Source organism: Carettochelys insculpta, chromosome 2, assembly GCF_033958435.1.
Source record: "Carettochelys insculpta isolate YL-2023 chromosome 2, ASM3395843v1, whole genome shotgun sequence".
In the NCBI taxonomy this organism is placed as follows: domain Eukaryota; kingdom Metazoa; phylum Chordata; order Testudines; family Carettochelyidae; genus Carettochelys; species Carettochelys insculpta.
Genome location: NC_134138.1, coordinates 194,005,604 through 194,032,659, shown reverse-complemented (window position 1 = coordinate 194,032,659; position 27,056 = coordinate 194,005,604). Strand labels below are relative to the sequence as shown.

General features: G+C 45.3%; 1 protein-coding gene across 1 annotated transcript in view; it reads right to left on the bottom strand.

Moving 5' to 3' along the window:
- The window catches only part of MYRIP (myosin VIIA and Rab interacting protein), a 390,058-nt gene that overhangs the window by 291,225 nt on the left and 71,777 nt on the right, over positions 1-27,056 (bottom strand). The window lies entirely within an intron of this gene.

The window sequence follows — 27,056 nt, the reverse complement described above, 5'->3', positions numbered from 1 at the left end:
TACCAGAGCGAGTGCTGAGCCCATCATGGGGGGTGGGCAGGTGATGGGACTGGCCACAGGGGCAGGTGCAAAGCTCGTTGGGGTGGGGGGGGGGTGCAGAAGGAAGCAGCTGGGGGATGCTCAGAAATCCCCTTCAGAACCTTCACCTTCCTTCTCATCCTTCCATAACTAAACTTGCCTCTCCTTAAACACCAGCATGTTAGAGTAAATAAAAATCTTATTTCTACTATTTCCATCGCAAATGTACAGAATTTCAGTTACATTATGAGTTAACTAGACTTCTGCGGGCTAGTCAGCAAACCCAACTACCATTTATAACATTGTTTCTATGGGGAAATGCATTCAGAGTTCCAAACCATGGACTTAAAAATGAACTTTTGGAACACAACACATACGTAAGTTGGAGACTTCCTGTACACAAAAAATAAGCAAAACAATTAAAGTTCCAGTATCCTGGGCACTGTTCAAGCAGCAAATGACAACTGCAGTTCTGAAGAGTTTACAATCTAAAATACCAAACAGCAACATTTCTAGTCAGAGAAAAGCAACTGCAATTTGAGAACTATTCTTTCAATCCACTTTATGGAAGTGGTTGCATCCTTATTCTTTCCCCTGACATGAAAGACTAGCAGAGACATCAAATGCGTGCAAATGCATGTTTTCCATCCAGGATTTTTCTCAGCACAGAGGAAGATGTTTGATGTATGAAGGGAACACAATTCTGAAAGCAGCAAGTAGAAAGAAAACAACAGGGTATCTGTCACAAGGGAGCAAACTACATTAAAACTGTTAATAGAGGCTGCACAGAGAGACTGTGTTATACTCTGCTACTGCGAAGACAAACTCCAAATGTGAGGGGCCAGTAGTCAGTTGGCTCCCCACTCGCACCTCCAGCCAATCCCATGGCTGGGGCTGCGGAGGTGCCAGTACTCAGTACTGGCAAGTACCAGCACAAAAACGCGTACCCATGACACACAATTCTATGGTCATTTTTAGCAGTTATTTAAACCAGAGAAGAGGAAGTTGTAAAGAGCATCAATCTGTTTGTAACAGCCTCATAAAAGAATGACACAGCATCTTCCTGGTCATTTCATCCATTTACATTGTCTAAGCACACTCATTTATTCAGTTTTCCTCTATGCAGATCCCGAATTGGTTTTATCTTATAAAAACCACCACCAATCTTTTCAGATTATATACACACTGACCTTGCGTTAAAATGATCACTAACTACAGTCCTTGAAGCTGTGCCACGATAATGCAATAAGAAGAATTACAGTTGCAAATTCAAAACAAAAAGCAGTCAAGTAGCACTTTAAAGACTAGCAAAACAGTTTATTAGGTGAGCTTTTGTGGGACAGACCCACTTCTTCAAACCATAGCCAGACCAGAACAGACTCAATATTTAAGGCACAGAGAACCAAAAACAGTAATCAAGGAGGACAAATCAGAAAAAAATGATCAAGGTGAACAAATCGCCACCCTTCCACTTTCCGATTTGCTCACCTAATAAACTATTTTGCTAGTCTTTAAAGTGCTACTTGACTGCTTTTTGTTTTGATAGGGTATAGACTAGCACACCTTCCTCTCTGTTACTAGTTGCAAATTCATTTAAACAAGAATGAAGCACTAATGGTGTTCAGCTAAAGGACAATACATTCCATTTCTTATATATAAAAACATAAAAAGGTAGCACTGATTCCACCTAGATGCATACTCCCCCCCCAACTAGATCACAGCTTAAATCTCACAAAATCCTTCAAAGACATACTCAAATCCATGCATATTCAGTAAGTCCCTGATGTGCATGTGTAAGTCCTCTGCTGAATCAAACGTCCCTGTAAAGCAAAGGGAAAAAACAGTAAAGCCCACAGCCAGGGAACAGGACCACCATGGTCACAACCTCAAGCTGCCATGCACAGCAGAGATCTGAGGGAACAAGTTGGCCATTTCCTAAGAATCTCACAACCCATTCCTACTCTTTCTGGGCTCCTCAGCATAGCAAGCGATACAGGCACTTCCCAAGCTACAAACATCACGCTTATGAACATGCACACACACAAAAGCTCACTTGCAGCCTCAGGAGGGAAGGCAAGAGGCACAGGTGGCAGAGTAGCTCAACAGCTGTCCAGAGGACTCCAGAGGAGCAGGGGTGGTCATGTAGCCAGCAGCTGGAGAGAAGCAGGGCTTTGAAAAACAAGATCACCACTTCTCTCCTCTGAAGTCCTCTTTCCAGTGCTCATCACCTCCTGGTGAGCGGGAGCTAAATGCAGTCTCGGGGGCTGGGGAAGAAGAGGGAAACAGTAAGTGGGATGGGCGTGGCCATCTACCTCCTCATCCTCTTCTCATCAAACCTGCCTTTTCTAAAGCATGAGAATTCAAGATTAAATAAAACCATTTCCACTATGTTTCATTGCAAATTTATAGTATTTCACAGAATCATAGGGCTGGAAGGGACCTCACGAAGTCATCTAGTCCAGCCCCCTGCTTCAAGCAGGATCAACTCCCACTAAGTCATCCCAGCCAGGACCTTGTCCAGCCCGGACTTAAAAACCTCAAGGGATGGAGAATCCACCACCTCCCTAGGCAACACATTCCTATGCTTCACCATCTGCCTGGTGAAGTAGGTCTTCCTAATATCTAACCTACACCTTTCCCTCTTCAACTTCTGACCATTACTCCTTGTTCTGCCATCTGACACCACTGAGAACAGTTTCTCACCCTCCTTTTTAGAGCTCCCTTTCAGGAAGTTGAAGGCTGCTATTAAATCACCTCTAAGTCTTCTCTTCTGTAAACTAAACAAGCCCAAATCCCTCAGCCTAGCCTCATAGGTCTTGTGCTCCAGACCCTTAATCATTTTTGCTGCCCTTCGCTGAACCTGCTCCAGCAAATCCACATCCTTTTTATACCGGAGGGCCCAAAACTGGACACAATATTCCAGATGTGGTCTCACCAGTGCTGAATAAAGAGAAATAACTACTTCTTTAGATCTGCTCGAAATGCTCCTCCTCCTTCTTGGCTACAAGGGCACAGTGTTTACTCATATCCAGCCTTTCATCCACCATAACCCCTAGGTCCCTTTTCATCATACTGCTGCTGAGCCAGTCGGTCCCCAGCCTGCAACAATGCTTGGGATTCTTCCGCCCCAGGTGCAGGATTCTACACTTCTCCTTATTGAACCACATCAGATTTCTTTTGGCCCAGTCCTCCAATTTATCCAGGGCACTCTGGATTCTCTCTCTACCCTCAAACGAATCTACCTCTCCTCCTAGTTTTGGGTCATCCGCAAACTTGCTGAGGGTGCAATCCAGTCCCTCATCCAGGTCATTAATAAAGATGTTGAATAACACCGGCCCCAGAACCAAGCCTTGCAGCACACCGCCTGAAACAGACCGCCATCCAGATATTGAGCCATTGACCATTACCCATTGGGCCTCACCATCAAGCCAGCTTTCTATCCATCTTATAGCCCAAGGATCCAATCCATATTTACTTAACTTATGGACAAGAATGTTGCGGGAGACCGTATCAAAAGCCTTGCTGAAGTCAAGGTATATCACTGACTTCCCCATGTCCACAGAGCTTGTTACCTCATCATGCATTATGGGTTAAATAGGCTTTTGTGGGCTATCCTCTGAACGTAACTACCATTTATAATGTTGTTTCTATGGGAAATGTGTTCTGAGTTGCAAACGACCATCTTATAAATGAAATTGTGGAACACATCCCATTCGTAAATTGGGGACTTCCCAAACTCCATGGTAAGCACTGAGAGCTTATTTTTGACAGTCAGCATGATCTACAAACTCAATACAAGTTGAACTTCTCTAATCAGGTAACATCTGTGGCCTGGCAGGACCCACAAATTTTGCTGGACCAAAGACCCCAGCAAGCCCAGAGGCCAGCTGTGGAGCCCAGTGGCCTGGAGGGGAGCCCAGGGGAGTCTGGTGTCCAGCAGCAAAGGTGCTGTAACTGACCTCCCCAGTGCAGAAAACTCCTTCCTTCTGGAGCCCAAGGCTGCCGGACCAGGGAGATCCAACCTGTATCCATGTGCCTGGTAGTTAAACATGGTGGGGCTTCTAGGCAGTTTACTAGAATTCATGCTCTAGTTTCACGGTCTCCAAATTCTCCACAGTACCAGCATGGTAGAGTTTGGGATAAAAGAGGAAAACCTCCAAATCAGGGTGTATCAATCTGGAATTCTGTGTTTGGGATCAATCCAACCAGGGACCGCAGCTTCTTTCTATGCTTCCCATCTCTTTTTTCAGTATTTTATTCACTCTGTCCTAAAACATTTCTCCGCACCTATGTTCCCTGAGGGGCGCTTTCTACAGGCCATACCATCAGAAAACTGAGGTTTGTCACCCCAACCTTGTGGAAAAAGCAGTGAGTCCAGCCCCAAATTTCATGAATCTTTAGGGGAGGTGTCCAACAGTTATTTCTGAGGTTTCCCTTAAATGGGAAACTTCTGACCTTAGGGGACTCTGATAAAAAGGTACTCTATAGTCCCCTGTCTTGTAAACCTTTGAGCAGTTTTACCACAGATAACCAAAGACGACATCCAGATCCTCACCTTTCCCACGTGTCCCAAACTGAGACCCTTCCTCTGGCCCAGGAATAGCACTGTGCAGGCTATTTTTATATATACACACTTCCACTGGAAAAGGCCAGTTCCATAAGCAGAGTGGGCCCTCCTTGCACAGCTCCGGGGAGCCGGGGGAAGGGGTCAGACCTTTCTATAAACCCAAGGTCACCTCTCTCAACCGTGCCATCTCTACCAGCCAAGTTTAACTGATACTTCCACTGATGTGACTGACTGCCTCTCATTTAGAGCCCACAGAACCAGAGAGATTCTGCTATGTCAAATAATAGTGTAAACCCAGAAGCAATTGATTTATATGGAATTACCCTAGTATGCATGAGAGCTAAATCTGATCCATTATAGATGTGTGGCAAAAAATGAAAATGAGCCTATTGTTGTTGCTGACATTCTGAATATATTAAAAAAATAAGCACACCCAATATGGTGGGAGAGATCAAAGCCAAGCTGTTCATTAAGAACTCTTACAATGCCTCATTTATCAGCTAGTGTCTGACCCTCAAATATAATCAACAATAAAGAAAAAGGAAATACACAGAAACAGCATAATAAGAGAGCTCCGTATCTCCCCTGCAAATATTAGCAGTTAAACATGGAGGTCTTCAGTCTGATCATTGCTCACTTACTCAAGCAGTAGCATTACTGCTACAGACCTTTTTGGTCTTAGCAAAAGTGTCTCCACATGCATACAATCTGAGACACCTAGTATGTTCATACCCACAGGAATGCTCGAAGTGTCCAGCTTGAATATTGCAAATCCATTGGCAACATTGGCCCAGTGCCACAGTATCCCTTTTCTTCTGGCCCTTCCGGCTCTCTAAGAAGTAGGAGTCCTTTGGAAAAGTACTGCCTGGGCCTTCCACACTTCCTGATGAGTCCATTAACCCCTTTGGCAGGGATCCCAAGAGGAGGCTGAACAACCATGCCACTCAGACTGCACTAAGTTTCAAACAAACTTTCTGCCAGTAGCTGGCCAGAATAGGGACTTGTCCTCCCTGCATATGGACTCTCTGTTTAGCTGGGATGAAGCGATACCACACAGGTAGACAATTCCTGCCCTCCTCAGACATGATGGGTGAGACCTATCCACAAATATGAATGCTTCCCCCATACTACCCTTCTCTCCTCCAAAATCAGTAACTCTGGTTAATATTCAGGAGTGTACTTCCACTTCCTTAGATAGATCAAACACCACTGCTGGTTCCCTTTCTTTTTATAAAAGAGCAGATTTACAAAAATATTTTAACACATGCGATTGTGATTATTTGAGGAATCAAATAACTTTTCAGTAAAGAAGCTTGCATTTTGGCTTTACTTATAAAGCAAAACCCAGCTACAATTGGAGGAAGGAAGTGCTTATACTGAACATTTCCATTCAGACATAGCTCTCAGAAAAAGAAAAAAACTAGTATATTCAAAGCAAGGAAAACAACACATAAATGAAATTGAATACATAGAGACATCAAAATGGCAGAAATAGCTGAGACTGAAGATACTCACAAGTAGAAGCTCAGGAAAAAAGGAATTGGAAAGTGAATCCTGTTATTTTCTTTCAGGGGGTAAAAACTATTTTGGGTTCCAAATTGAGACAAAAAAAAAAAAAAAATCAAAGGAGGATGGTTTTTTTTATTATAAACTTATTATCACTAAACATGAATGCAACAAAGCACATGGGCTCTAATCAGATCAGGTGATCATTGCAAAAGATTATTTCAGCAATAATGACAACAGTACTGCACTCAGCTATGAAACACAGTGTCATAACTTTGGCAGTGAAGAGTTGTGTAGCTACCACACTGAATGCATGTTCATTTGATGGATATAAATACTTAGAGTGAACATGAAAATTGGAGAAACTTAAAGCTTATTATGCATACTGTAAAAGGTTGAAAGTTTTTCCCCTATTTTTTACTGAATTTCTCTTAACCCTTAACATCTACCACCAATATTGTCTTCTGACATTCTGAAACAAATATTGCAACTGGATTTTTGTCAATTTTTCCTTCTCTTGCGTAACCATTTGTTAACCCACTCAATTAATCTAGTAGTTGAGTACTGAACAAGCCACACCATAGTGTATGGGACATTTAGACCAGCAGCATCCAGTATGTTCGCCACTCGCCACATGTGGCAAATAGGACACCACGTTATGGCAAATGCAGCTCCTCCTAAGAGCCACAAGCACGAGTGCGGAGCAGATGGACGGCACTTGTACCCCTCTGCTTGGTAGATGTGCATGGTGGCCGCATCAGTGGTGGCCCTGGGGAGTCGCCGGCATTGATTTAGAACAAGAGGGTCGGGGGGCTGGGAGGTGCCTGACTCTGGGGGAGGGTATTTATTTAGAGCGGGGGTGGGGAGAAATGTGGCAAAAATGGAAAGATGACAACCACAAGTTTGGCAATCTTTGAATTCCTGTTGGACACCGCTGATTTAGACTGACCAAATTATTAGAAAATATATTACAAAAAACAATGTTGCACTGGAGGACAAAACAACAGAATAGGCTTTTTCCATTTCTAATTGTACGCCAAATCAATTGCTGGGGATGTCTTCAGTAAGGACTACTTGACTTTCCACCAGACTATGGCGTTAGAGATGTGAATCTTGGCTCCGTAGAGCCAGATGTCAAAAAACAAATTGGGTTTATGCAAATTAGGAGTATGAAGACAGTTTTTAATGAAAGCTAACTCTTCATCTGGAATTATATCTAAAGGGATACTCAAGTTCACATTTCAAAAAATTAAAAAAGAAGTTTATATTAAATATAAAACCAACAGAAAGATTTCATGACAGTTGGCTTTGAAACAAATAGTGATAGGTAATATTTGAAACCCAAACTTAGTAGTATAGAAAATTAAGAAAATCAGCTATAAACAAAAATGAAAATGGCTTCACTGCTTTTCTGTGGTCAGGCAAAGAATTCAAAAAGCAAACAAGTTAACACATAAATTGGATTTTTTGAAATAATTTCAATTTTAATATCTTGCAGTTTTTAGTGGTATTACAAGAAATCATTCTTATACAACTCCAAATTTTAAAATTGCCTTTGTCACTTTAATTGTTTGTCTTCATTCACGGTGGCTTGTTCTGGTTTTAAAACCATGCAATTTTCATTAAAATTCTTAAAATTGGAAGCGCACAGATGATTTCCCTAAACAGCACGAGTTAAAACATATGCACTTAAGTTTATATTGAATGCCCAAACAATAATCCAAAAATTCAGTCCATAATAGTCTGTGTAGATTAAAAATCTATCTATCAAAGTTATGTCACATCAGAAATACAGGACGAAATATGTTATACCCAAAAGTTTACTATCAAACTAAGTAGGCCCAAATACTAATTACAATAATTCCTGAAATCCATGTGAAATCTATCACAATTGTGGAAAAGACTATGCTGAGGATTATAATGCCGCATTGACAGTATACAGACAGATTTGTATGAAACAAAGATCCCATTTTCATTCCAAATATCTATAAACACATCCCCTCCATATTTTCCACAAAGCAGCAGCAGCGACCCTTTAATAATAAATATTTTATTGATGTTTTTTAAATTGAAGTGTGAAGACCAAAACCTAGCTACACGGTCTTTCCCCCGCCTTACGAGGGTAATTCGTTCCTGAAAAAACTCCTCTTAGGGTGAATTCTTGTAAGTCGAAAATGTAATTACCATTAATTTCAATGGGAAAAGATTTTATGCATTCTCGAGCCCCAAAATTTACACCCACTTATGCTTACCTGGCAGAGGGAACAGCTGCGCAGAGCAGGTGACGGCGGCCCCCTGGCCGTGTGGGGAGCAAGTGGCAGGGGCAGGGCCAGGATGGACTGTGTACCCAGCAGCCACGTCTCCCAGGAGCGCCTGGGAGCCCATGGCCGCCAGCTGGGCTGGGACGAACCGCTGCTGCAGCGCCAAGGGGGAGACCAGCCCAGCCCCAGGTAAATGCTGGGCTGGGGGCTCCGGGAACCGCCACCAGGCAGCAAGCAGCGCCCAAGGTACAGCTGTGCAGGGCAGGCGGAGGTGGCCCCCAGGAGCGAGTGGCAGGGGCGGGGCCAGGATGGGCTGACTTTCTGCAGATGCGGGGTGTCCGCGTCACGCTGAGGCGCTTGTAAACTTGAGTAAATGCCTCGTAAGGCAAAGTAGTGGTCCTTACTCAAGCTGCTCATAAACTTGAATTCTTGTAGCCCGAATGGGCGTATCTTGGGGTATGACTGTAGATCAGGATTCATCTATCACTATTTAAAAGCCAATATGAGCTAAATAAGATTTGCTAGCTAGAATCATCTCTAACTCTACAAAAGAGCTCTGAATGTGCATATCTCTGCATCCAGCTTGGTGGTTTGAGCATTAGCCTGCTAAACCCAGGGTTGTGAGCTCATTCCTTGAGGGGGCCATTTAGGGATCGGGGCAAACAGATTTATATTTTAAAATAAAAAAAGATGGTGCTTGGCCCTGCCAAGGAAACAGGGGACTGGACTCAATGACCTCCCAAGATCCCTTCCAGTTTTATGAGATATGTTTGTGTGTGTGTGTTATTCACATGGAACTTCCTTGCCTTCTGTCTCCTGTTTTCAGTCCAGTTGCTGCTCCATGGTATCAGTAACACCACCGGTAAATAATGGAGTGCTATCAGACTTTTACATGTCTCGCTTCAGACATACAATTCCAAAGGAACAAGTTAATCAAATAGAATTGGATTCACCATTGACACTCAACCTACAATACAGTTGGGCTCAGTGAAGCTGAAGAAGTTTCTCATTAGTTCCCAGAATTAAACTGGTATTTTCATGTTCTGGAGACAGAGAACGAGAGTTATGGCTGCACAGCTGTTTCAACAAGGAATTCTTTTTTTTTTTTTTTACCTGTATGATGCTAGTGCACTTTAATAATAGCTCATGAGACCGTCACCAAGAAAATCTGAAATAATTAAAATTGCTGCATTTATTCCTAGATGGAGCACATTTTCCTCCAAAAAGGGACTGTAAAAATGGAGCTATGGGTCCATGTTTATTGTCTCTCAATTTCCAGGTGATATGTCAGTTAGTAGTAGGCATCCTTCAGTCTGCACAGACTATGGATCGCGCCCTTTAAAGTTTCAATTTAAGACTTCATTTACAGCGTCTATTGTGACTATAAAGACCCACACGAGAGTGACAGTCCTTGCTGCATCTCTTGCAGATGTAGTGGGTGTCTGGCAAGTCCTTATTGTGCTTTCTGTGTGCTCGCTTCTCCTCTGCTAGCTGTCTGATCTTCAACTCGCCCTTCTGAAGGCCCTTGTGTAACCCCTGCCTCCATCTGCTGCGGTCGTCTGCTAGTTCTTCCCAGTTGTCCAGCTTGATGTCTACCTCTCTGAGGTCTCTCTTGCAGACATCTTTGTAATGCAACTGGGGGCGTCCGCGGGGTCTTTTGTCAGAGGCTAGCTCACCATACATGATGTCTTTTGGAATCCTTCCTTCGTTCATCCTGTGGACGTGGCCAAGCCAGTGGAGCCGACGCTGCCTGAGGAGGGTGTGCATGGTTGGGATTCCAGCTTGCTCAAGGACGGCTGTGTTGGTAACTCTGTCCTTCCATGATATTCCAAGGATGCGCCTGAGGCAGCGCAAGTGGAAGACGTTCAGCCTCTTTTCTTGGCGGGCATACAGGGTCCAAGTCTCGCTGCCATAAAGGAGGGTGCTGAGGATGCAGGCTCTGTAGACTTGCATTTTGGTGTGAGTGTACAGCTTGTTGTTATTCCACACTCTCTTGCTGAGTCTGGACAGAGTTGTGGCCGCTTTTCCGATCCTCCTATTTAGCTCAGTGTCCAACGACAGGGTGTCAGTGATGGTGGACCCGAGGTAAACGAACTCATGGATGACCTCTAACGTATAGGTGTCAATGCTGATTGATGGGGATTCAGCAACATCTTGACCAAGTACATTTGTCTTCTTTAGGCTGATGGTAAGCCCAAAGTCCTTGCACTCTTTGGAGAACTGATCCAGCAGTTTTTGAAGCTGGTCTTCTGTGTGAGACACTACAGCAGCATCGTCTGCGAACAGCATGTCTCTGATGTGGACTTCTCACACCTTAGTCTTAGCTCTCAGCCTTGCAAGGTTAAACAGTTTCCCATCAGATCTCGTGTGCAGCAAGATGCCCTCTGTTGAAGATCCAAAGGCATGCTTCAGGAGGAGTGCGAAGAAGATCCCGAACAATGTTGGAGCAAGCACACATCCTTGTTTGACGCCGCTCCTGATTCTGAAAGCATCCGATAATGTGCCGTCATATTGGATGGTTCCTCTCATGTTTTTGTGGAACAACTGGATCATCTTGAGTAACCGTGGAGGACAGCCTATCTTGTGGAGCAGTTTGAATAGACCATCCCTGCTGACCAAGTCAAAAGCCTTGGTCAAGTCGATGAAGGCTATGTAGAGTGGCTTTCTCTGCTCCCTGCACTTCTCCTGCAGCTGCCTTAGAGAGAAGACCATGTCAACGGTAGACCTCTCTGCACGGAATCCGCACTGCGATTCGGGGTACACCCTCTCATCAATCTTCTAGAGTCTGCCAAAGATGACGCGAGCGAACAGTTTACCAGTGACGCTTACAAGGGAGATTCCACGGTAGTTGTTGCAGTCGCTTCTGTCTCCTTTGTTCTTATACAACGTTACAATGTTAGCGTCACGCATATCCTGTGGAACCTCACCCTCTTTCCAGCACAGGCACAGCAGCTCATGCAGGGGTTCCAGGAGTGTGTCCGCGGCACATTTGATTACCTCTGGTGGTATACCATCCTGACCAGGGGCCTTTCCTGCTGCAATGCTGTCGATGGCTGTCTTCAGTTCATCCACAGTCGGGTCTTGATCCAGTTCGTCCATTACTGGTACGAGCTCGACGGCATCGAGGGCTGCATCAACCACAACATTCTCGCGTGAGTACAGCTCAGAGTAGTGCTCGACCCAGCGCTCCATCTGTTTGGCTTTGTCAGCGATGACTTCACCGTATTTGGATTTCAGAGGTGCCATCTTGTTCTGGGTGGGTCCTAATGCCTTCTTCATACCCTCGTACATTCCTCTGAGATTACCAAAGTCGGCACAGGTCTGGATGCTGCTGCATAACTGGAGCCAGTGGTTGTTGGCACAGCGCCTGGCTGTCTGCTGTACTGTTCTTCTGGCCTCTCTAAGTGCTTGCTGGGTACTCTGGCTCGGTGAGCGTTTGTACTCTAGGAGTGCAGCACGTTTCTTTTCAATGACTGGAATCATCTCATCAGAGTTAGCTTCGAACCAGTCGTTCGTGTTTCTAGCTCTTCTTCCCAACACTGACAAGGCCATGTTGTAAACTGTATCCCTCAGATGTTGGCATTTGGATGTCGCATCGACGCCCCCATGGCCGCTGCGCAGATTTTCCTGGAGGGTCTCTCTGAACTTTTCAGCTTTCTCCGAGTTTGCCATCTTTCTGGCGTCAGTGCGGGGCCTTCCGGCAGGTTTACAGCAGTACAGCTTCTTGGGTCTCAGCATGAGCTTGGAGCAAACGAGCGAGTGATCTGTATCGCAGTCGGCACTACGACAGCTGCGTGTGAGAAGGACATTTTTGAGGTTGTTACGCCTAGTGATGACCACATCTAGTTGATGCTAGTGCCTTGTGGGTTATCCTGGGAAGGAGGAAGGCTAAGGGAGTAAACCCTGACAGAAAACCCGGAGTGGAGTCCGGAGGCGGTTCAGTGTCAACTTCTGGCACTGTCCCGGCAACTCCTGCAGCTGAGCTGGTACCAGACATGGAGGTTATCCTCTCCTTTGGACTATATCAGTAAAGCCGAGAGGGGGACACTGGTGTCTGGGCAGCCCAGAGTCTCCATAACAAACGCCCAGGCTCGCGCCTGGAGAGGTACTCCAGCATCGCTGAACAGCGTTGCATCAACACAGGAGGCAACAGTTACCGGTTATAAGCTCTTGCTCGACTGGCATAGAGAACGAGCGCCAGGGGTTGCCTTCGACGGTGGGAGGGATCCTCGCATCTCACTGGACAGTCACCGCCCGCCTCAAGCTGGGCAGCCCCCAGCCAATAGGGTACTCTCCCGCCACAGTTCACCTGCCTCGCTGGGTGCGTGAGGCTTAAGGTTCCTGAACCTGACAAGTGACTGAAATTTGGGCACCAGGCAAACCAATAAGAAAATCAACAAGAAATGAGAAACATCAACAATTCAAGCTTGCTTGCTGGAATGTGCGGACCACGCTGACCGGCTTGACTGAAGATCTTCAGGCCATCAGTGACACCCGCAAGACCGCTGTCATCAATGAGGAACTGAAGAGGCTCCGAGTTGATATCGCTGCACTGCAAGAGACGCGACTTGAAGATTCGGGATCTCTAAAGGAAAAGGACTACACCTTTTTCTGGCAGGGTAAAGCCCAAGAAGAACCCAGAGAGCATGGTGTTGGCTTCGCTGTCAGAAACACCCTTCTACAAATGGTTGATTTAGTCATGGGAGGATCAGAAAGACTTCTTCGGATCACGCTTCAAACTTGCGCCGGTCCTGTCCACCTGATCAGCGCTTATGCCCCAACCCTGTACGTCACACCAGAAGTAAAAGACAAGTTTTATGACGTGCTTAGTGCTGCTGTAGCGCAAATACCTGCTCGTGAACAACTGTACATCTTGGGTGACTTCAGTGCAAGAGTTGGAGCTGATTGGGCCTCATGGCCTTCCTGCTTAGGACACTTCGGTGTGGGAAAAATGAATGAAAATAGACAGCATCTCCTTGAACTGTGCACGTACCACAATCTGTGCATCACAAACACATTCTTCCAAACGAAGCCACAGCACAGAGTGTCATGGAGACACCCACACTCGATATGTCAGATAACCAGTACATATATGATTTCTGGTCTTAACTGCCATCTCTGAAAACTCAATCCCAGGATCACAGAATCATAAAATACTAGAACTGGAAGGGATCTGGAAAGGTCATCAAGTCCCATCCCCTGCCCTCATGGCAGAACCAAACACCATCTAGAACATTCCTGATAGGTGTCTGTCTAACCTGCTCTTAAATATCTCCAGCAATGGAGATTCTACAACCTCTGTAGGCAATTTATTCCAGTGTTGAACCACCTTGACAGTTAGGAAGTTTTTCCCTGATGTTCAACCTAAACCTCCCTTGCTGCAGTTTAAGCCCATTGCTTCTCGTCCTATCCTCAGAGGCCAAGGAGAACAATTTTTCTTCCTTCTCCTTGTAACCTTCTTTTAGGTACTTGAAAACCACTATCATGCCCCCTCTAATATTTTAAACATCTAACCTGCCCCAGAACCGTGAAAAGCTCCCCCACGCATTGAACTCACAACCCTGGAATTACAAAGCCCATGTGCTAAGCACTGATCTCTCTCTTCCCCCAGATTATCTGGCACTATTTTCAGAGGTGCAGTGCACCCATGGCATCCAGCAAACTTAAAAGGATAGTTGGGTGTTGCACATCTCTGAAAAATCAAGCCATTAGCGCACTGCTTTAGATAAGATTGCCCAAGTGTAACTGGCTTGAAACTTAGCTGCCAGTAGGTAGATGACCCACAAGAAGGACTGCAGTCTTCCCTTGCTTATTCATTATCTCAGCAAGACTCTGAACATGAAGAAATTTACCTGTAGAGTACAAAAATGTCGTTTGAATGATGCCATCCCTACCAGTATACAAAATATGCAGCCACGTAGGGTACCATGACATCTGGAGCACCAAAATTCTCCAAATCCTGTGGTACCCTAGGCAGCTATGAGTTGTGGTATGCAGAATTGTTGGCTCCAGCAGCCAATCCCATCACCTGTCTGCCATTCCCCAACCACAGGTTGCACCCAGAAGGACCACTCCTAAGGGCATGCAGAGCCGGGACAACACTTTACTCTGTCCCTGCTCCACCCGCTTCCACCTCTTCTTCTAATCCTCTGTTCCTCCCCACACCACTCTCTCTGCTCCCACTCCACCCCTTCCCAGAAGCCTCCTTCTCAGAGTGATGAGGCCTGGGGGATTAGCAAGGGACCTAGCACCAGCAGCAGGTGTTGGGCCCACCCCTCCACTACCAGCAGTGGTGGAAAGTGGAGCAACCTGGCCCCATTCCTCTCTGCTGGCTCCCAGCCATGTTACATTACTTCTCGCTACTGATGATTGTGGGAGGGAACGTCCCTCCATTCCTCAAATCCCTTCTCCCAAGCATCGTGATTGGGACGTGGGGCAGTGGGCAGGACTGGCACCAGGCTGCTCAGCTTCCCATCACTGCCAGAGACTGCAGGGCAGGCTCAACCCCTGCTGCCTTGTTACCCAGCTGCCTTGCTCCTGCCCCACACAGTTCCTGACCCTGCAGCCCTAAGCACAGGCCTCCCTCCGAAAGGGGGCTGTGTAGCACACCAGAACTGCTAGGGATGGCAGTCCATTTTAACATAGCCAGTTTTCAGAATAAAACTGCACATTAAACCACAGTGATCATACCTCAAAAGTCTGGTTAAATGTGGAACTGTTGCCCACATCAAACACAAAACTCTTCAGAGCATTTCAATGTCATCTAAAGCTTGAAACGCCTAAAGAATTCTAACTAATTAATATTTTAATTAAATTTATTCAATTAGGTTTCAAGACTCATCACTGGCAAAAGAAAACATCTTGAACAATATTCTCCAATAACTTTTTTATATTAAATAAGACTCACATTAATAAGGCTGATTATTAAGGTTTAGCAAAATTAATTAAGTGATAATGTCAATGGAATATAAAGTTGTCACAGGATACAGGTCAGCTAGTGCTAAGTAAAGGGAAAGAAAGCAAAGCTCATCATCAAAAAGAAGATACAAGGGCCATAAGTTACTGTCAAAGTAAGAAATTCTGGAGCTGTAACAAAGTTCTGGACAATAATGTGCTTTTCTAATACACCAAATTTTACATTTAACATGTCACTTCATATGAAGGTTATTAACCAGAGCTGGCCATAAATCAATCTCTGGCCAGAGGGATATTGTTATTTTGACATTTCTTTTGTCCTGTATTCAGAAGAAGAGTCAAAACATTTACATTTTTTCATAACAATTCCGAAAAAACTTTGATCTGAAAACATCTAAGCAGGGTACATCTCCCATGATGCCCCACGGATATGATATTCCCATAGTGCAATGCAGCAATTCAAGCAAAGGGGAGACCATAATGCATTATGCAGGACCTAGTTCAGCCAGAAAGACAGACCCTAGCTTAGAGGACATAAGAGGGCATGAGGCGTTTGAATTACAACTCTCATGGAGGTACTGTGCCAGCTTAGGTGGATGCACATTAAATGTCATTCTCACGTGAAACTAAACAGTTTGATTTGGTTTCACAAGCTAAAATTATTCATGCTGAATCAATGCAACTACAGATTAAACTTCTCTAGTCCAGCACCCCCACGAGAGACTTTGCTGGACCTCAGAAGGTCAATGTTGTCTAGCAGCATTATCAACCCTTCCACGGCTTGCTGGGGTCTTAAAAGACAGTAAGGGGTAAATTAGCTAAATAACAGCATGGAACACTGAGAGCCAGGACTGGTGGCTGCAAACAAACTTTATGGGACTACAGGAAATTTGGCCACACCCATGATAAGTGATCAGTCTGGCTAACTAAAATCATGCCGGACTACGGATGTTGCCAGATGAGACATTCACCATGTAGTACTATAGTCTATCAATAATGTAAATTTGTGCATGAACCTTTTTTTCCCTGACTGGTTACAGTACTCAAGTTTTATCTAAGTGAATCAGACCAAAATAAAAATATTTTGTAATTTGTGCAAAACTAATTTGTGTGTGTAGTTAAAGTGCACCTCTACTGCGTAAGAGTGACCAAGGTCACAGCACGCTCTGCCTCACTGAACACTGCAAGGAGCTGAACGCTTTACTTCCAACGAAGTAAATAAGCACTGAGAACACTCAGTACTTCAGAGTCAAGTCTTTAATAAGGCAAGGCTAAGTAAGTTCCTTTCTTCATTTATCACCTTTTATGGGAGAAAGCAATCCAGTACTATACAATCAAATTGTGCCAGATTATGGATTTTTTTATGGTCATAATTGAAAACATACAAAATGCCACTAAATAGCTGCGTTGTGCTGTCACGGTTAAAGCAAGAAAACATCAGGAAATAAAAGAGTTCAAGATGCATATTCACCATTAACTCTGCCCTAGGATTCTGTCTTTAGCTACAAAAATCACATCCTATTTCACCAAGAGCAGGGATGGGAAATAATTTCTCTCTACAGGGGGCCAATTCAAGAATTTGGTAAGCATTCAGTGCCCCACTTTTCTAGGATATTAATGGAGATGTGGGGCCTGGGACAGAGTCTGGGGCAAAGGAGAGAGGTCTGGGTAAGGGACTTAAGTGAAGGGTCTGGGAGGGAGTTGTATGAAGGAGGGAGGTCTGGGTAAAGGATGGGGGTGCAGGGTCTGAGAAGGCGCTTGGGTGAAGGAGAGGGTTGTGACTGGCAGCAGAGGGCTGGGGTACAGGAGGGTGTGCCAGGTGCAGGCTCTGGCCAGGAGACACTTACCATAGGTGACTCCTAACTGGTGGCCCAGCGTGACCTCAAGCTGGCTACCCGGGCTCCACAGCTGCACAAAGCAGCCCGCCACTGCAGCTAGAATATGCGTGCTTCCGCACGCCACACACACTTTAGGGGCAGGGGAGTCTCCTCATCCTGCCTTCTCCCCAAGGACCAGCCTCATAGCTTCCCATTGGCTGGAAACTGGCCAACACAGCCACTAATACCCTGGAAAAGTGGAGCCGCAGAAACCGGCCAACAGGAGCTGCAAGAGCAGTGCTTGTGGACGCATGCAAAGTGTGGGTACTTGATGCCCTCCCCACGTGGCGCACACCACACAGAGTCACACATGCTGGCCCCAGCAGCCAGCCACTTTAAGCCGCATGTGCTGTTACAGCAGCCAGGGAGCCTTCCTGAGGGTCCCGCTTCGCCACAGTGGGATGGAGACAAATGTTTGGCAGGCTGGATCTGGCCTGCCCCGGCCCCCAGGCTGGTGTTTGCTGTGGCTCTTGAAAGACCAACCTGACTTGGTTTTCTGACCCTGTTCCCCTAAACTTGATCCGTTTTGAAGGAAAATATCAAAGAGCTGTTCATAGGACACGCATGCTAAACATAATAAATGTGATAAGAATGTCCCTTCAATTCATGCTGGATTTGAGAAGGACAGTTTCATAAGGACTACAAACTAGCTGATGGAGTGCATGATAAAAAGTAAGGAAGTAGTATGGGTATGGAAGCTGTGTATGTGAGGGCTGGTGAGTTCCTACCTGTGTTGGATTTTTTTTTTTTCTGAAGGTGAATGTTTTATTTATCTGAAGTATTGGGAATTACTTCCAGAATTGTCAAAACAGCTTCTAAACCAGAAAATTCAACAAACATCCTCCATGAGAACTCAGAGAAAATGTTAAGGGTCAACAACATTTTAAATAAAATTACCACAATTCCAATATTCTATAACACTTTCTGTTCATAAAGAAGTTTACCAGGCTTTTGTGCAAGCTCTAGAGACGGTCCGTATTCTTCTGAGACAACATTCCATTTAGCACAGCTTCTGGCTAATGACTCTTTTATCCCTTTTCCTTCTATATTTTCTGCCTCTAAACTTCTGTCCCTGCTGTATTCCACAATCAGACAACAAACCACTTGCACATATACAAAGGAAAAGCATCCAGCCCTCACTGATGTCTGGTAAACACTTGTACCCGCCTGTTCCAATTTAATTCCCTTGAGTCACAAAGTTCTATCAAATGGAATTTACCATTTGCACTATGGAGAACAGAAACAAAGAATTATTATGAAAGAGCTATGTCCTCTAAAATAAATAAATAACCCACAACTCGTTTTACATAAAAAAAAAAAAAAAAAAAAAAAAGAGACAACCCACAGTATCAAGGTTATTGTTCCTGACCAGAGCAAGCCTCAGGACTCTGGCTTCATAAGGAAACTGCAGCTGATGAATGAAGAAATATTATATTGTCCAAAGACAATTATATTTTAGCAAAACGAATCTGATTCGTATAAATAATGTATGCCAGGATGTCAGACAGCCTGTAAGTACAGTTCTTCACTGACAATGATTTATGTAAAAATGACAAGCTTTCAAGCTCACCCAGGGAAAGGTACTGAGAGGGTCAGACCTAAATACAAGGTGAAAGAGCGGAATAAATTGTTCAGCACAATATTTCAAAAGGACCATTCAAGGTGAAGTGGCCCGTTAACACTTCATCAATCACAGGGAAATAGAGAGGGAAAAAAAGCTGAGGCAGAAGTATTCAGTGCCATTCTGAATACATTTCCCAGATTTAAAGAAGAGTTCTCTGGCAGCTCAAAGCTTGTCTTTTTTTTTTTTTTTAAACAAAACACAAGTTGGGCCAATAAAAGATATTACCTTGCCCTCCTTGTCTTTCTAATATCCTAGGATTAAACACAGCTACAACGACGATATATTTGAGACACGTTGATATTTTCATCCGGTGGACAGAAGACCTAAGCCCCCTCCATCCCCAACAGATTTCCACTACAAACTTCACCCTTCATTAAACTCTCTCAAACATTTCCAGCACTAGCATCAACACTGGACACCTTAATCAACTTCAACAATCGAACCCTAGAGACAGCTGTATTTTAAAAATTAAAAGATCACCACACCTACACTCACAAATCCAATAGCCATCCCAAATACATCATGGAATCTGTTGTTATCTACAGCCTGGTATTCCAATACCACAGAATATGCTCTGAGGAGAAAGTCTGAGATATATGGCTACCACAACTAAACACGCCTTCAAACAAGGAGACTCCAGCAGAGAAGTGGCCCACATCATGAAAAGGGCCACCCTAACATCCCAAGAAAACTCACTTGAATAAATTGCATTCTGACTGCACGCTTCTGGTTGACACATACTACCCCATAAAGGAATCCATATGGAATATCAAACAGTTACAACCCACTCTCATTGGGAACCCATCCTAAAAATAAAAAGCAGTCAAGCAGCACTTTAAAGACTGGCAAAATAGTTTATTAGGTGAGGTTTCGTGGGACAGACCCACTTCTTCAGACCAGTCTCCAGAAGACTGGTCTGAAGAAGTGGGTCTGTCCCACGAAAGCTCACCTAATAAATTATTTTGCCAGTCTTTAAAGTGCTGCTTGACTGCTTTTTTGTTTTGATAGTATATGGACTAGCACAGCTCCCTCTCTGTTACCATCCTAAAAGAAATCTTCACCAAACTTTTCTTTGGATCTTCAAGGTGTCAGCTTCACCACGCTCGTGATCAGAAGCAAGCTCTCCCCAGACCAGGGTACACCAACACAAAAGGAGGAGTTCCTGGCAAAACAGACAAAACCCACAGACCTGTTTGTTGCTATGATCACCCCACACCACACACACATCTTGCAAGATCCCTGGGTCCTCCACATGCCTCCCTCATCATGTGGTGTCCCTCTGGTCTGGTGTATCAGGCTATCACCACAATCTCAAATGAACTCACAGAAGAACGACCCAAGACAAAATTCAAGTATCAGAGAGGTATCCGTGTTAGTCTGTAGCTTCAAGAACAAGAAGTCGCGTGGCACCTTATAGACCAACAAATATTTTGGAGTGTAAGCTTTCATGGGCAAAGACCTGCTTCGTCAGATGCATGAGTGGTGGGGGGGTGGTTTCAGAGGGGTATTTAAAGAGTGGGGTCCCAGTAAGAGGGAGGGCCAGAGCTGACAAGGTTTATTCAGCAAGGTGGAAATGGCCCAGTGTCAACAGTACTTAGCAAAAAAGGAAAAAAAGCCAGATTAGACAGGGGTTGGGGGAGAAGAGGGAAGAGATGATGCGAGCCTTTGTCAGAGTCTAATGGGGAGCTATTAGCACCCAGAGCAGAGAAACTGCCTTTGTAAGTTGTGAGCCACTCCCAGTCTTTGTTTAATCCATGGTTAATGGAGTCAAATTTGCAAATAAATTGCAGCTCAGGGATTTCTCTCTCCATTTGATTTTTTGCCAACCTTAAACAAATCCTCACCAGCCACTACAAATCACAAACCAGTGACTCTAGGCCTGGAACCAGCCCCCGCAACAGTCCTTGCTGCCAACTCTGCTCACATATCTACACCAGTGACATCATCACAGGACCTAACACCAACTATACCATCAGGGGCTCCTTTACCTGCACATCTACTAATATAATATATGCCATCATGTGTCAGCAATGCCCCACTGCAATTTACATTGGCCAAACTGGACAGTCTCTCTGCAAAAGAATACATGGGCATAAATCAGACATCAGGAACAGTAATGTACAGAAGCCAGTGGGGGAACACTTCAAATCACCCTGGACACTCAGTGGCAGATTTAAGGGTGACAGTTCTGAAACAAAAAAATTTTAAAAATCAAATGGAGAGAGAAATCTCTGAACTGCAATTTATTTGCAAATTTGACTCCATTAACCATGGATTACACAGAGACTGGAGTGGCTCACAGCTTACAAAGGCAGTTTCTCTGCTCTGGGTGCTAATAGCTCCCCATTAGACTCTGACAAAAGCTCACATCCCCCTGTCTGATCTGACTTGTTTTTTCCTCTTTTGATAAATATTGTTGATACTGAGCCATTTCCACCTTGCTGAATAGACCTTGTCAGCTCTGGCCCTCCCTCTTACTGGGACCCCACTCTTTAAATACCCCTCTGAAACCACCCCCACCCAATCATGAATCTGATGAAGCGGCTCCTTGCCCATGAAAGCTTATGCTCCAAAATATCTGTTAGTCTATAAAGGTGCCACACGACGACTTCTTGTTCTCAAAGACAAAATTATGTTACCTGTGGTGAACACTTTTCACAAAGCAAATACTCTGTATCTGATCTCTCACCTCTCCTCATTGAAGGAAACCTGCACCTCCTCTTCAGAAGAGGCAGCTAGGGACTTGAATTCATAACTTTGCTAGATGCTATAAATAACTGAGTCAATGGAGACACTGGATTCATTCCTTAATGACAGCAATATATAACCGTCTAGCCTCCTAGCCCTGACAGTGCCTGGCTGGTGAGGTGTTAACAGACCACTTCAATTTGAATAGCCCCTTGAAACGTGCCAGTTAAAGAGATTAAGTGTTGCAATGAAAGAACAGCCATAGCCAAAAGAGGGATCATAGCCCTCATACTATGCAGAGCAGAGCTGTTAAATGACTAAAACTTCCAAAGCTTCAGGAACAACAAGAAGTCTTGTGGCACCTTATAGACTAACAGATATTTTGGTGCATAAGCTTTCCTGGGCAAAGACCCGCTTCATCAGATGGTTCAGGGTTACATGGCTTCAGAAGGCTCAAGATCTAAAGTGTAAGGATTCTCTTTTACTAATATCCCAATAGTTAGTGCAAAATGCTCACTATACAACCAAACATGGATACTTGAAAATGTAGGTTTTTAAATGGCAAGAAATGCTACAAATCCATAAAATAAAATAAAAAAATTCTCGTGTCCAGGATGAAATTGTTGTGTTACTTCCCATCCTCAGCTATCCCCTCATGCCTGGCCTGGGTAAATTATATAAAATGGTGCATGTAAGATTTTTCCAGAGTCACTGCTATACCTGTAAATTGCCATGTCCTGAAACTCATGGGACAGTTCTGCTTTCCACAGACCTGGCACATGCTCAGCTGAGCTTGCAGGTCAGTAACAAAGATTCAGATTTACTTCTCATGGTGTCATGACAATTATTTTTCTCTTCATCTTAATAAAAATGAGAGAACCTTGCCAAAGTGTTTCAAGTGGCTTGCAATTTTCCCACTATGTGCTGTAATCCTGTGAGATTTCACAAATTACTGTAAACATAACCAGTAATTGGACGGGAAACCTACAAGAAACACTGAGATGGAGTGCAGTGGGTTTGCTGTTAGTGTCATTTTTCCCCCTCAGCCACTACTGTTGTGGCGTACAGCAGAGTTTTGTGCTTCTAGAGCTGCGTCTACACGTGCACGCTACTTCGAAGTAGCGGCAGTAACTTCGAAATAGCGCCCGTCACGTCTACACGTGTTGGGCGCTATTTCGAAGTTGAAATCGACGTTAGGCGGCGAGACGTCGAAGTCGCTAACCCCATGAGGGGATGGGAATAGCGCCCTACTTCGACGTTCAACATCGAAGTAGGGACGTGTAGACGATCCGCATCCCACAACATCGAAATAGCGGGGTCCTCCATGGCGGCCATCAGCTGGGGGGTTGAGAGATACTCTCTCTCCAGCCCTTGCGGGGCTCTGTGGTCACCGTGGGCAGCAGCCCTTAGCCCAGGGCTTCTGGCTGCTGCTGCTGCAGCTGGGGGTCCGTGCTGCATATACAGGGTCTGCAACTAGTTGTTGGCTCTGTGTATCTTGCACTGTTTAATGAAAGTGTGTCTGGGAGGGGCCCTTTAAGGGAGCGACTTGCTGTTGAGTCCGCCCCGTGACCCTGTCTGCAGCTGTGCCTGGCTCCCTTATTTCGATGTGTGCTACTTTGGCGTGTAGACGTTCCCTCGCTGTGCCTATTTCGATGTTGGGCTGAGCAACGTCGAAGTTGAACATCGACGTTGCCAGCCCTGGAGGACGTGTAGGCTATGTCTACACGTGCAGCCAACATCGAAATAGCTTATTTCGATGTTGCGACATCGAAATAGGCTATTTCGATGAATAACGTCTACACGTCCTCCAGGGCCGGCAACGTCGATGTTCAACTTCGACGTTGCTCAGCCCAACATCGAAATAGGCGCAGCGAGAGAACGTCTACACGTCAAAGTAGCACACATCGAAATAGGGATGCCAGGCACAGCTGCAGACAGGGTCACAGGGCGGACTCAACAGCCAGCCGCTCCCTTAAAGGGCCCCTCCCAGACACAGTTGCACTAAACAACACAAGATACACAGAGCTGACAACTGGTTGCAGACCCTGTGCCTGCAGCATAGATCCCCAGCTGCTGCAGCAGCAGCCAGAAGCCCTGGGCTAAGGGCTGCTGCCCACGGTGACCATAGAGCCCCGCAGGGGCTGGAGAGAGAGCATCTCTCAACCCCCCAGCTGATGGCCGCCATGGAGGACCCAGCAATTTCGACGTTGTGGGACGCGGATCGTCTACACGGTCCCTACTTCGACGTTGAACGTCGAAGTAGGGCGCTATTCCTATCTCCTCATGAGGTTAGTGACTTCGACGTCTCGCCGCCTAACGTCGAAGTTAACTTCGAAATAGTGCCTGACGTGTGTAGACGCGACGGGCGCTATTTCGAAGTTGGTGCCGCTACTTCGAAGTAGCATGCACGTGTAGACGCAGCCGTAGACGTTATTCATCGAAATAGCCTATTTCGATGTCGCAACATCGAAATAAGCTATTTCGAAGTTGGGTGCACGTGTAGACGTAGCCTAGAAGTGGCATAAAATAAAGGTCTTGACCATTTGTGATCAAAAGCTGTCCAGAGGCCTTCTACGAAACGAGGTTTTAAAAGGAGTGGCCTCAATCTAATTCCAAGTGTGTTTATGTTCTCCCTGCTTAATACTCCTTCTACATTTCAAATGCATATAGTATCCTTTGTGTCCTGCTGCTAAGTCCCTTTATGCACATTATTGGCATCAATGGCAGCAGGCAGAGGAAATACTTAGGAGTTTGTAGGACTGGGGCCTTAAAATTGCTTTACAGTGTTTTTCTGAAGCCACTACATTCCACTGCAGAATTAGCAGCATTTCAGTGGTGGGTAAAGTGATCCCTTGGTACAGGGCTGGGCTTTATTGCATATTTGCCCACAGAAGTACTGCAGTTGCAGATGTAACCATGCAGCACATGGTGGGCTCTTAAAACTGCATGGTGGTTTCTCTTTTAACTCTTCTCTCTGGAACAAACCCAGGAACTAAAAGCTTTTCCCTTCTGAGAAACATTGTACAATGAATTATGGGAAAAAGAGACCTTCTCACTTTGAGGCTCTGATGTACAGCCTGCTTTTCCTACAAATCAAGGAAGGAACTCTCCTTCCCACTGCACAGTATATTGAACGTCCCCAAAAACTTGGTTAATATGAAGTTAAGCTTGACATCCACTAAAAGCAGGGGAGGAGAAGAGCCGTGCTGTGGTAAATGGGAGTGCTAAGAAATCAAATGCCCCACAAAATTACGAGGTTCCCTGGTGGTGCCTCAGGCCCCCAAAGAATGCGGTTAAACTTAATCCTCTGGCAACCATCAAATATACCCACAATGCAATCGTAATACTGTTCCCCACTGCCGAGCTGGCAATAGTTCTAATAAGGGTGAGGTAAAAAATAAAAACTAATAATCTCTTGAAATCTTCAAATCGGCACTGGCTGCTTCATTGGAAGTATTTTAGTCAACGGCAAATCCCAGGGCTTAATACAGAAATTACAAGATTAATTTCTCTGTGTTGTATTATACAAGAAATCAGACTAGCTGGCCCCTTCTGGTCATAAAGAAGTCTATAGCTATGAAAAGATATGAGGAAAGACCCTGATTTCCTGCTTTTGTCCGCATGCATTCCATTTTGTTCTCCACGGTAGGTGCACGCAGCTGGACTGAATGGTGGAGGCAGAGCTGCGACAGCTATATGAGGGATCAATTATGACTCACTTGAGGACTGATTTGGTAGGTTGTGTCAGGAGAAGTACATGAGGGTGTTTTCTTGCCATAAGAATTGTCGGCAGTCTGCTGGCACGACGGGGTCTTAGAGAGGGGTAAGTGAAGACAATATCTTGAGGAAATTCTCTGGGTAAGAGAACATTTTAAAAGTTGGGGGGTAGGATGGTGTGGAGCAAGCTCGGTGTTGATTGTCTGGCAGGTATAGATTGCTCCCGTTGCTACATCAGACCTAAATCTTCATTGTGCCTTGGACTCTCACATAGGGCTCTTGTGCTCTGCTCCCAAAACATTCCATAGTATCTGTAAGAGTATGTTTGCTAGTGTTGTGTTGGGTCACAGCCCAAAGGGAGCAGAGATTCGGCTTTGTGGGAAGGGTGGGTAGGTACCTTAACTCCGTATTTCCTGGTTTTCAGAGGTTTGGGTTGAGCCACTCTCTGTCTGGAAGGGCACAAAGCTCCCACAGGCAACCCTAATTCTGTGTTGTTAAAAATTTGGGGCAGTTAATGTCCTTTTTAAAACATTTCTCAGCACCCCCATGTAGCACCGCCCTGCTCTTCCCTTGCTCCCACTAGCTCCTTGGCAATGATTATTTCAGGCACAGAATGCACGGGCTACATGTTATTCCCTTCTCCGTGTCATCTCATCATCTCCTGTACATACCCCGTACAGCTCAGACTGGTTCTCCCTCCTCCCCATGGAGAGGCAGCTGTCACTGCAGGCTCTCACAGGCTGGGGAGAGGATGCAGGAACAGTGCAGGGACTAGAATGGAGTCAGCTGGGACATTGCTTGAAGGGCTGTGCAAATGCTGAGGAGCCCAGATGAGAGAAATTGTGCACAACAAGATGAACCCTCCTTGACACCCTCCTCCTTTCCACAACACCCTTCCCTGCTCAGTGCAGGGTACTTTGCAGCACACACACACACACGCACGCACACACTCTCCAACATCCCCATTACTGCTCCAGCTCCTCCAACATTCCCTCCATCATGCCCATTGTTCGTGATGACCCCACAGACATCCCTGCAGCTTTGGAGGCCTGAAAGGCTCAACCTAACTCATGCGTACCTCCCAACTCCACATTCCCTGACACTCCCATACTCAGCTAAGCCTTGAGGGGCCCTGGGCAGGAGGGAAAGTGCTCAGGCTACGATGAGTGGGTGAACCAGCGGGGAGTCAGGAAAGGGTAAGTTTTGGGGCGGGGGGCAGCCATGTTAGTCTGTTTCAGCAAAAAAAAAAAAAAAAAAAAAAAAAAAATTCAACATGGAGTCCTGTGGCACCTTCGAGACTAAAACTGATTTGGGCATAGGCTTTCGTGGGCTGGAGCCCACTTCATCAGATGCAGAAACTGAAGGGGGAGGAGACTGAAGATATTAAACCCCTACCTTAATGTTGGGTGAAGGGTGAGAGACGTTACAAATCTATCTGCAATAGGGGAGGCTCACAGAGGTGTGAAGTGGCCCATTTATCTCATTGTGAAGGAGACCACACCAAGGAGGGTGAATACACATGGAAACAACAGCTGGTCTGGTCAGTTTGGCCTGTATTACCCTCCTTACTTTATCCAGCATTTAGAGCCCCCACTCACAACTGAGGGGAAGCAGGAAGAGGGCCACTTATTCCCCCTAAGGAGGCAGAGTCCCTCATAGCTCAGTTCACACATTTAGCTTTTCTCTCAGCCTGATTTAGAGGGATTTGAATTCACATCTCCATACTCCCTCCCAGGTGAGTGCCTCAATCTCCTATTTCTTTGGCCCAATGAATATTTATGTAAAGTGGAACAGTTTCAGAAAGGCATCAAAGGGGTAGCCATGTTAGTCTGTATCGGCAAAAACGAGAAGTCCTGTAGCGCCTTATAGACTCACAGATATTT